This window comes from Molothrus ater, chromosome 3 (genome assembly GCF_012460135.2).
Source record: "Molothrus ater isolate BHLD 08-10-18 breed brown headed cowbird chromosome 3, BPBGC_Mater_1.1, whole genome shotgun sequence".
NCBI classification, from domain to species: Eukaryota; Metazoa; Chordata; class Aves; order Passeriformes; family Icteridae; genus Molothrus; species Molothrus ater.
This window is the reverse complement of record NC_050480.2, coordinates 39,559,520-39,571,744: the sequence shown is the minus strand read 5'-3', so window position 1 is coordinate 39,571,744 and position 12,225 is coordinate 39,559,520. Positions and strand designations below refer to the sequence as shown.

The window sequence follows — 12,225 nt, the reverse complement described above, 5'->3', positions numbered from 1 at the left end:
ACACAGCAGAGTGTGTTGGCTAATCTAAGTTTTTCTGTAGCCAAAGGAATTGTTTCCAGTAGAGAAGATTAATTTCAGAGAGATTGTACACTTGAACAAAGCATAGATTTCAACCAAATCTGACCAAAAGTGAGAAAAGGGACTTGTAATATCCCAGGTGTCCATAATATGAAGTAAGAAATACAAAGCCAAGAAAAAGAAAGCATAAAGAGATATTTAGATATCTAAATTCTAAACAATGAGATGCGTTAGAAATGTGGTAAGCTGGCTGTGGAGGAGCAGTCATGGGCACACCAGCCAGAAATAAGCATCTGACTTGACATACTGAGCTAACTTGTCACAACTTGTAAAAATCAGAGTGGTTTTCCCACTGAGTTGAACTGGGAGAAGGACACTCTTACATATTGGCAAGTAAAGCCTCAAATGGCAAAATACTAGATTTATGGTTTGCCAAGGCAAGGGGATTCCCTGTAAAATCAGCCTGTGGAGTGGCAGCTGCAATAAGTTTGGAAAACTCTTTGAAAAGAACACACAATTCAGTTAGGTCTAGAAAAGAGGGGGAAAAATGTTTTTTCTCCTGCAACTGCAAAGCCAGAAGAAAATATACAATTCGTAAATTCACATTTATGCACAAGCAAGAAAATATGATCATGCTTATACACACTTTCATCTGTGGAAATTTTGATTCCAAAGAACGTTCTCTTAAATATGTATTTGAAACTCTGGAAAAGTGACTACTGGTTGCAGGGATGCATATTTTATTATTCACATCTCTAAGGAAGTGTTTTTGCAAAGATGTCTTCAGCCCCACATGAGAGATGATGTGGCTCTTGTGATTATCTCTCCATGAACTTTCTTCTGGTGTGAATGAAGATGCTGTCCCTGACAGAATAGCTTCTGAAACATAGTGGAGAATTTGTTATAAATATGTAATTTTAAGTTCAAGTCACACCTAGTAGAATCAGACAGCCTTCAAAGCCTTCTGACTCAAATTTAAAGCCATTTTCTTTTCATAAAAAATATGACATTTAAACACAATAAATGAAATTCCACATGCTGTTCTGCTAGGGTCTGAAAGTCCCCAGTGTCAGACAAAAATTTTGTAGGTACCATCCTAGCATCTTCATATAGTGTATCCTAGCATTACTTTCACACAACAAAAAATATTCAGTGTCTTGAGTAGTAGTTTTACATCAACAAAGTGGTAGAAATAAACTAGAAATCTGGCCAACAGCAGAAGTTACTTAGCTTTTTCTTATCCTTACTTTTATTGGAATTTTTATGTATTTTGATTTTGTAGCTGTGACTAATCTTTTTTTTTTCTGACCTTCACAATCTATAAAATAATGAGTCATAAGAGCAGGTCGGTTTGGGAAAAGTAAAAATAAAATGAAATTTAACTTCAAATTACATTTTCAATGAAATTTAAGTGCTAGGTAAAAAATTTCAGTAATGAGTACATTACAATCAAATAAAAAAAGAGACACAAAATTCTTCACTCCAATAAAGCAAAGGACAGGTTTATTGATGGTTCTAACATTTTTTAAAGATACCTTACTAGAAATTAGATTTGAAAATTAGAGAAATGCCGAGGAGAAAATGGCTCAATTTCATTTTCTTCTAGGTTCAGCCATTTCATTTCTTCTAGGTTCTGCAGAAGTGTAGGGTTCATCTCATCAGACTATACCACCTAGGAGATAATTGTTTTTTCTACTTTCCTTGACACACACAGGCTGAAACTGATCCCTCAAAGCATGTATTTTTCTCCCTTGAATACACACAAGGGAATGAAATGATCCACTCAATGCAAATTTCAGGTTTCTTTTGAATTCTAGTGTGAACCATTTAATTTCACCAAGACTTGCTCTCTCCTGTGTAAGAAGTGAGTAACTTTAATTTCCTTTAACTCCCTTACAAGAAGTTACTCAGTTATATACTAATGGAGCAAGTAAAACCCTACAAGTACATTAAACAAGTGAAATATTGAATAAAAAAGTTTTCAAGATGCTCTGCAAACCTATGATTAAATCATTTTGATTTCCAGAGATTAGCAAAGACATTAACATTAGCCAGCTGTATTTTCCACCCTGATGTATCCCTCCTACATCCCAGTGTAACTCCTATTCAAGAATCCAACTTGTGCCTCTGTAAGGCAGGCCACTGATGATGTTTCCTTCCAAAAAGTTTACAGCAGTTTAAAATTTACAGTTTAAAATAAGAACTAAGATTTAATAGAAGGTCCAGCTGTATTTTTTCCAGGCTGAAGAGATGTTTAATTGAACAGGCCAATGGCACTATATATATAAAGAGTAGAATTATTTTCAGGAGGCTTTTTAGGAGGCTTTAATTTAGTCACTGAAAGTAAATTAGTTATCTAGACTTCCTTCCTAGTTAGTGGAAGGAGACATTTGACCTAAGTGTCAATGATAGGCTGGCTGTATCAGCTGGCAAAGTGGCACACCTCCTGGACAAAAAGGCTAGGTGGAAGAGGGCCACACAAAGAGTGTATTTTAACACGGCTCACTGTAGAGCGGATTTTCTTACCTTCAGGCTAAGCAGGAGAGGAGGGACAGTATTCACACATGACAGCTCCAAAGAAAAACTACTGAATTTTTCAAACAGTATTAAGCAGAGAGTATCTGCCACTACCAGGGTCTCTGATTTTCTGTCCATGAAAGTTATGGCTTTGGGGTTTTTTTCTGCTTTCTGTCTCTGATATCCTGAAGCTCTGAGCTCATCTCAAAGCTCCATATTCTGCCTGGTCAGCAACTCAACCTGGTCTCTCAGTTTGCTGCAGGCAGCACGCCAGTAGGACTCAGTTCTCTTGAACTCCTCCTGCAGTCCAGCAATCTGCTGTTTTAATATCTGTCAGTGAAAAAATAGAAGTGTGCCATGTCATTGCCTGCTTTGAGCTAGGCATGCCCACCTTACATATCCAGAAGCACGCACGGAGCCCTTTGTCCTGCTTAAGGGTCTACAGTATCAAGGTATGCAACTTAAAAAATCACATTTGAAATTATTTCAACAAAGAACTACCCCCCGAAAAAAAACAAAAAAAACCCTACTTTGCAAACTCCTATATTCAAAACAAACCAGTTGTTCCAAAATGAGACGAGACAAGTCCATGCTGAAGAAAATAATGAAATTCAAACTAATAATGCAAATAATCAGCATTAAATGTCAATATCTTTAAGAAAAGGCTGGAATTCTAGGTAAATATTAATGACAAGAATGTCAGGTAACCAGATCTACACATGGGTAAAAGGGCACAGGAATAGTTAGATCCCTCTTACAAACATCAGGGGATTGCAAAGACATAATTTTCAACTGAATTGAAAATAAAAGTAATGAAATTTGGAGAGGACATTTCCATATGCTTCCGTCTCCATTATTTTTGCCTTCTCCCTTCTTTCTTCACCCATGCTGATGCAAACACTGAGTCCTTTTCCTTCAGGGAACCTAATGCTGGAGAGTGCAAAGAGAATACTGGTGGAGTTGAGCTAGAAATGTGCAATTTACTCTGTAGTCAACCAATTGTTGAATGCAACCCTTTCTCACTTTGCCTTCACTTGTGTGTCTGCCCATTTGCTCCTGATCACATTCCTTTCTTAGCTGTGAGCTGACACCTCTAAATTTGGCATATTCAGCCATTTTCTAGAAGCAGCAGACTTCTGAAGTTGGGAATGACAGAGATAAATAACCCCAAAATATTTTGGTTTTGTTTTGTGGAAAATTAAATTATTGAACCTGTGCTCATTGTGTATTTCAGGTGTGAACAAAAAATTAAAACAATTCTATCAAATTCCATCTTTAGAGCTAGGCATAGTCAAGAAACACAACTATTCCCTGGCAAAATTTCTAATTTTTTTTTCTAAACCCAGGTGAAAAGAAAACTGATATTTTAAAATATTGTGCAGAGAGTACATTCAAAACATTTAAAATCAAAATATTAAAATGGCTTCACTGAAACATTTCCTGTTGAAAATGTAACTTGTAGACAAATATGCAAGATAAGGGGAAAAAACATTCACTATATGTATGGTCCAAAAATATGTATCTCAAAAATGTACAAATGAAAAATCAAGTATAGAAATTTTGAACAAAGTACTCTGTTGCCAGTTTTAATTGCTCTGAAACTTTTTTGATCATGAAAGTAATTTAAATTGTCAGTTTGCTGTCAAATATATCAGTTTGGTTTAGACGTCCTTTGGCAACAGAATATTGTTCTAGACATTTCTGAGCTCTACTACTGCCCATTCTTTTATTTTGTAAAAATATGTCTTTCAGCCGCCCCATCTCTGTTACTGGTTTCACATGGCTTACCATTTTTTTCTCTGTTTATCAGTGATTCTTTTAGAAAATTGCCCTTCAAGTCATATTATGTCTGGTTGTTTTTAATAGGGATAATGGCCACAGATAATCAGAGATGATTTTATCACTAAGAAGTCTGAAATAAAATCTTTAAAAAGATGGAATCCCCTAAAGGAATTTAGAAAAAAAAAAAACCATAATAAATGACTTGGGGATGTAATTAGGCAGGTTAGATTGTTAGACACAGGGCTAGATATCATAAAAATACCTCAAAGCCAAAGATCAGGATAGTTTAAAGAAAAAAATAATAACCAATACTCAACACAGGAATGAGAATTATGGCCATTAACTGTGTTGCACATGGCACAATGAGTCCTAATATTTACAAGTAGGAAAGTTCACTATGCAGGAGTTGAAAATTTTTCAAGAGTCAGCTCAGCTGAGCAAATGAGTACAAGGAAGTATGAGGAACGTGGGAATATTTTGATATCCTTAAAAAATGGTAGGCACAACCTAATTTTTTTTAATACAAAAGAAAGGAATGTACACTTAAAACACAAGCCAAAGCAATATATTATTAAAATTAAAATATTCACTGTATATCTAACCTAAGGAAGTGGCATCAATAATTTGCCATGTGTAGAAAATGGAAAGATACAGGCAAAACCACAGAATGTTTGTATGGAAGGATATTGATAAGAACTGTGTACTTATTCTACAGAAGACAGCTTACTTGCATTTCTTCTGATTTCACATGTTCTCCAATGACGCTAGCTGTTCCCTTGAACTTGCTCTGGGCAATTTTTTCTTTCTGCAGTAAGTGAGCGTGATCTCTATTTTATTCCAAAGTGTGAGTCAACTCCTGGCTCCTGACAGTCTCGAGCTGGTCTATTCATGTTCTGTTCACAAAATAAACAAAGAGTATGAAATTGGCATATGAAACTGTAATGAAGGACTGTCTTCAAATGTACCTTCTTTGAGCATGATCTTTGGAGGAGTTGGGCATGTCCCTCATATGCTGATACTGCTGGGAGTGGCAAGCAGTTATCAGCACTTGTCAAAATCAAGGTACTTCCTCCCTGGGAACACTCATGCATGCGTTCACCTGCAAAATTTCTTCTAATTAGCAGCTGGAAAGAATTGTAATTGAAATTTTTGACAATATAATGACCATGAACTTAGAGGCTTTTAAGCATGTTTTGTGTTCAGATAGCTAAATTAGGGCAGACCTGTAGAAGGCACAGCTTGTTGCCCGCCAGTGCATCTGTGAAGCCCGGCAATCATGCAAAGCTGGGGACTGGGCTGTACTTTCATCTGCCCAGTCATTATTATAAGTCAGATTAGCCATGGACCTGAATGAAATGGGATAGAGTATTTACTTTCCACAGGTAAACACACTCCAAGAGTTAAATGTGGGTGTTCAGAAGAAATTTGTCTTTGAACTCAATGGCTCAAAACAGGACTGATCTGGAAATGCACTAAACACTCAGAAATACGAGTCAAATACAAAGAAGAATACAAATCTTCCCATATCCTCAAGCAGAGCTTATTTATTTGACTGTGATCTAACTTCTTAGTTAATTTTTAATCTGACATGACATTATTTGTGAGCTTTCTGCTAACAAATAAAAAGTGAGCTTACAGCTCCCTTCATGACGTACAGCCACCATCTGTCCTTCACTATTACTCAAAAAGAAACACGAACTACAGGCATATAACCTCAGCCCTGCAGCAGCCATGACCTCATGTTTCCCTCTCAGTAACAGAGTTTAGCACCTCAGGAGCAAAATGTGAATCTCTCACAGATACTAAAAGAAAAACAAACTCCCTATATCCTGCTGCTCTTTGTAATTAATTACCTAATGTCATTGCTGTTGGTGTTTTCTATTCTAAATAAGCTTGACTAATATTCTGGTTAAAAGCAGGATGGAGAAAGCCTCAGCAACAGCCAATATAAGTATTAATTCTCCTCAAAATAATCAAACTGAATTAGCAAATAGAGCCCATGTGTGATTATGTCTAGCCTCCATATTCAGACTAGTTACTCTGAAATACAATGCACTATAAAAAAAGTAAGATGCAAGATCTATGTATACCATTTCCCACTACAGATTGAACAGTACTGTGTTAAGTCAAGGCTAGAAAACAGGCCCTGACCTGAGGAAATGCAATAACCAAGGATACCAGGAGCACTTCTGTGCTTCTGTCTTGTGACACTTCTTTGGAGCTGCTGACGAACAGTTCATAACCCAGCTGTAAATTACAAATAGGAGCTAGGTGCAGAACACAGATAGAAAATAGATTAGAAATGGCTAAGCACTTTGCACAAACTGAAATTCTTGCTTGCATGCCAGGCACACCTCTGCATGAGGAAAATTGAGACAGGGCTGCCTGTGAAGCAAGAACATACATGAAGCAAAAGTCTTTTTTCTGAGACAAGGTTTTTCAGTGAGATGCAGGTAGGAAAAAGTAAACCAACCACTGACACATTGGCTGCTGCCATTGGTCCAGAAAGTGGGCAGATTCCATACTATAAGGAAATTGTGCATCAAAACCAGCAAACAAGCTGCACTTGTTGGAGGAACAAGAAAATAACTATCACAGAATCCTCTGGCTGACACCAAGCGCCAGCAGAACAACCCCAGTGCTGCAGGGGTGGAGCCACAGGCTGATGTCTTGAGCACTGTCCAGGCTCTCTTAGGCACCAGACACACACAAGACACTACATCCCAACTGGTTTTACCCTCTTGCTTATTTTATTTGTGCCTGGAAATGTCTGAAAACAAAGTGCTTGGAAACAAAGGAATAGATAGGTTTGGGCAGATTTGGGCATGTCGTACTGCTCTGAAAAGGATTTTCATTGCTTCCAGCGAGCACAAGTTGTCACGCAGCACAAGTCAACTGTTATCAATGGGCAGTTGTCTTGGGCTCCTAACAGAGTTACTGATTTAAAAAATGCAAAGCAGATTCTTGGATTGCATAAATCAGCACAGGGCCAACACAGCCAGGGAGGACAAGCTGCCCTTTACAATTAGTTTTAGCTCATAAATTAGAAAAAGTGAGTGAAAAGATGTACACATTATACTGGGCAGGCATTTTTGGATAAACATCTGTGTGGAAATGCTAGAGGTTACTGTGTCTAATGACATGAATAAATCCATGCAAGCTCTTTTAAAAATATGCATTATTGTGAAAAAGTCGAAGTAATTGCATTGGTAAGGCAGCACGGTCAGCAGGCAGAGAATACAGTGCTGGCAGCATTTGGCACTGCAGTAATTCTGCACCAGCACATCACTCCACAGTCAAAATTTACAGCAGTAAAAGTAAAAGCAGCACTTAATTTCATTAGTAGTTTCATGAATTGCCAGATCCCACAAATACATCTGGAACACCTATCATGGTCAACAAGAGATACAGGAAGGATCTTTAATGAAATCATTAATTTTTAATATGGTGAGAGCAATTTGTTGAAAGGCAGCTAGAGGAGAAAATCATACAAACCAATAAATGCAAAATAGCCTTCTGCACTATTCCCATCAACTTTGGAAAGAAGAAGAATGGAGAAGCAGATCTGAAAAATAATTTTTTACGTTGCATAATTTACTTTGCTCCAATAACTAAAAAAACCTAAAAACTAAATACTAAAAACTAAATACTAAATTATGCTAATTTTGCACCAGTTAAAAACTAGTTTTGAAATGCAAAGAGGAAAAGAATCTCTCCTGTGTTTATAGTAGATGGCACCTACTAATTTTGAATAGATTTCATCACATTAAATATTCTTATTTGATTTGATTGCAAGTAAGCTCAATTTTTATTAGAGGCATTTGTTTAGCCTACAATTAGTTAGTGCTGTGAAGACACTTCCATTACAAACCCCATAATTCCAAAATTATTCATTGCAGGGATTTTGTGTTATTTTTCTTCCATGAAGATGTAAACAAAACCCAAACCAAATGAAAACTTTTACAGCATTTAATAATTACAAATTAAAAAAGCAATTCTCTTGAATTTTCATCTTAAATTTATATGGTATCAAACTCACCCTCATTCTGATCAAAAAGATTAGTATTCCTGAAATAAGACTGCTGTTGGCATTGATGTGTGCTCTACACTTTTTGTTAACCTCAGAAATATGTGCTACCCTGATGTGAATGTGAGCAGTTTATCCTTTACTCTATCAGCAGCCTGATTTTATATTTAAAAAATTATCATGACTTCTTACTGCCGTCACTGTAATCCAAAGATATTCAGCAATTATGGGAAGCATTTGGCGTTACTCAACTTTAGACCCTAACTGCAGAAGTGTTTTGAGAGCTGGCCTACTTCAGTGAGGTGCCTTACTTTTAATCTAGATGGCTAAATAAGTGTTTCAGTTCAAAAACAACACAGATGCCCCTGGAAAGAAGCTAGCTGGTAAGTAAGAGTTTAGCAACCTGTTTTTAAGGATTCTAAAAGCAATATTTTATTCACTGCACACACAAATCAGTTTCTTGTGTATATACATTTACCTGCAAAAATGTCTTGCTTCTCCTCATGTTCTTCTCTCACCACAGTGAGTGAAGGGATTCTTCTGTGGTGTACATCAGTCTCTAATCCTCTGCTAAGAATGTTCCAGGTTTCTTCTGGACAGGTATTTATGATAATACCCAGAACCTTGTGAATATTTATGAACCCTCACTATGTTTTTAAAACCACAGACTTCATAAGTGCAGTAAGCTTTATTGCTTAATCAATCAAAAAGAATTTTTGTGTTTTGCTTAATTATGCAAGTATTCCCTTCCCATAGGTCTTAGTAGTGCAATCCAAACCCTACAAATTCAGCAAATGAAACAGATTTGGTGTATATTAGTGTCAGTAGCTAAGTCCTTTTTAGGAATGTGAATGCCACGTGATGGTTCCTCTTTAATACGAATGTAACTTCCAAAGAGGCCTCAGGAAACCTTTTTTAACAGCAGTCTGACACAGAGTATAGTGTGCTTAGTGGATGGATTGTGACAGAGCAATTGAGAGCCATCAGAAGAGAATATTTCTGCCCTGGTGATTATTGCAGATAGGAAAACTTATTCTGACTGATCTTACATAAAGAGAAAGCAAATTGATTTAGGATGAGGAGTCAATGTGTGGGAAGTCCTTCAGTGGAAACTAAGAAATGTCAGGAACCTGTTTAATAAAAAGGACTAAAGCCTGCTGAAGCAGGATACCATTTCATTACCAGAAGTAAGATCAAGAAGTAAGGGCCCAAAGCTGAGAAACGTGGATTGACCAAAAAGCTGGGACCACATTAAGGAAAAACTGAGTGAAGATATTCTTAGGAAATTGTAACATTGTCACTGATCTGAAGCTTTCTGTGTCTTAGGAGAAAAACCATGCAAATTTGGGAGGCAATTTACCCATTTTTTAAAAAGTCACATATGGTATCTCTGAGGAACTTAAATAGAAAATGTGAATATTTCACTGTCAAAGGGTGAGTCACACCTAAGCTACAGGGAAATCTAGCCCTGACTTCAAGGATTCATTCAACACTGCACCCATTCCATGGGATCAGAAGTCGGCCCCTGAAAGTGAACCTCCAACAACAGACTTAGGAAGAATAACTAGTGATGATGGAGAAGCAAAAACAACAAGGATCTTGCAGATGTATTCTTCCCTCATCTCTGTTTTTTCCAGTATTTCTGAGAAATACCGACAGAGGTGGGCATATAGCTAGGGAGCACAGGCAGAATGAGTCATAAATCCAAGACATAAGCTTTTCCCCAATGAAAAATAAACAAACCAACACTTGGGTAGTTCTTAAGTAACGTCTCCGCAAACAGGTTTTTTTTCTGTGGTTCCTCCACTTCAGGGGTTTCTTTAATTTTGAAAGTAGGAATCTGCATTCTTGAAGATGGCAGATGTAAGCTTTTAACATTGCTGGCCCTATTCCCATTCTTTGACTCAAGCTCATGGTCTCTCCTTTTCAATCTTGTGAAATGAAATAGGGACTGCTGAAAAGAAGAGCGAGCCTTGCTCCCTTTCACACCAACAGCTCCAGCACTAGAATCACTGCTGCTTCTGCTGCAGGAGACATCTTGTTGACCTGAAATTGCTTGAATATATATTGTTTTCTTGGTGGTGATCTGCTGTATTTCCTAACAGAGATTTTTTTCTGTTCCACTGGGTTTATTGCTAGGATAATCACCATCAGGAAGATCCAAATGTCTGTCAGTGTGATCTACTCCCTCAGGCACCTGCTGGGAGGGATATTGAGCACGGTAAGATTTGGGGTCATCATCCCTTTTTGGGGGTAAGCAAATTGACTCACAGGAGAAAGATGCAACTTCCTGTGTCGAGAAAACTGTTCCTTTCCTTTTCCACTCTTACTGCAAGGTTGAGGATGAGCTTCCCTTCTCCACAGCCTCAGGTGAGCTACAAGTAATTGATATTATCTTGTCATTTACCATCTTAAGCCCAGTACAGATTTGCCTTTGGGTTTCTGAGTTCTGGCTCCCCACAACAACTTCCTGTGGGCAGACCTGAACCCACTTCTGACCCTGTGTGAATGCAGGACCTGTACTCCACCCTGCCTACTGGATGTGATCTGTACCTACATCCTGGAGTGCATAATGCCTCTGTAGGACTTCCTAGGGTGTTTTTGCTGCCTCTATGAGATGACCTTCCAGAGGCTGATCCACCCTACCTATGTTCTTTTGCAGAGTACCCTCCACAGATCTTCCAGCAGCTTTGCCTGCTTTTCTTAGAGGATTCTTGTGATGAGTCTCCTTTTCCTCACCTACTTGTAGGTTTGTGTCTGTCATTCTTTTGGGACATGGTTGCAGGATTTCAGGCCATCTTCTCTGTGGTGAGCCACCAAGATTTTCCTTTGAGTCTTCATCTCCCCCATCTTATTTTTCTTCTGCACTTTGTTCAACTACTTCTGTTTCACAGTCAGTCTTAACCTTTCTCTCCCTGTCAGCCAAAGCACAGTCTGCTTTTTTTTCATGTGTATCCATCTGCATGGAGCTAGTGACCTGCAGATTTAGCTGAGAGCATTCCCCTGGCTGCAGTATGCCTCTGTTCACTTGGTCAGACTAGGAGAAATGACCCCAGTAATTCAAACCAGCTCTTCTGGTTTGGAATGCTTGCTGTCTTCTTTTAAAGGCTTCTGTTTAATTTTCTGAGCCTTGCCATGCCTTCTCTTAATTTCAGAAAAAATCTTTGGAGGTGTTATTTTTGGCTTGCTCTGGAAGAAAATAAAAATTAAATCCTGACAATCACAGACAGAATCATTCTCCAGAAAGGAAGATATTTACACTAACTGAAGAAACTGAGACACCAGAAATCTGAAAGACCCTGGGTATGAATAACTGAGTGCATAAGAAACAGTCTTGACATTCCAGGGAAGGTGGGAGAAACACTGTTTTAGAAGCAGTCTCTATGTGATGCCCCCATTTACTCATTCATTAGTAGAGTCAAAGGGTTAAGATGCTGCTAAATGTCTATATGATAGAAGATAAGAAAAGTTCTGTCCTTCTATGTTTTCAGGGGAAGTCCCAGTAGTTTTGACAATAATTTTTACAGGAGTTTTCCCAGTAGTTTTTACAGAAATACATCATTTTGAAATGTTGTTTTGCCAGGGAGACATAGAGAAAATTTCTGAGTGATGAAACACAGGTGATGAAACTTCCAAGTCACCAAGCTGAACCAAATGCTGAATCTGACACCTAGAGGTGACAGGCATAAGCTCATCTCAAACTATACCCACGGCAAAAAGCAGAACACTCTCACTGTACTTGACCTTTGTATAAAACCTGTATTTGGAAATGCCCCCATTCTCACAGCAGTGGCACATGAGACCAGTTATTAAGGATTAAATTGAGTCAACCTTGATGTCTAATTTAACTAAGTGTCTTGAGACCTGGGCATAAATTATGA

The 12,225-nt window shown here is 37.9% G+C and overlaps 1 pseudogene; it reads right to left on the bottom strand.

Moving 5' to 3' along the window:
• LOC118684697 (centromere protein J-like) overlaps positions 1-12,225 on the bottom strand; it is a 29,609-nt pseudogene that overhangs the window by 11,631 nt on the left and 5,753 nt on the right.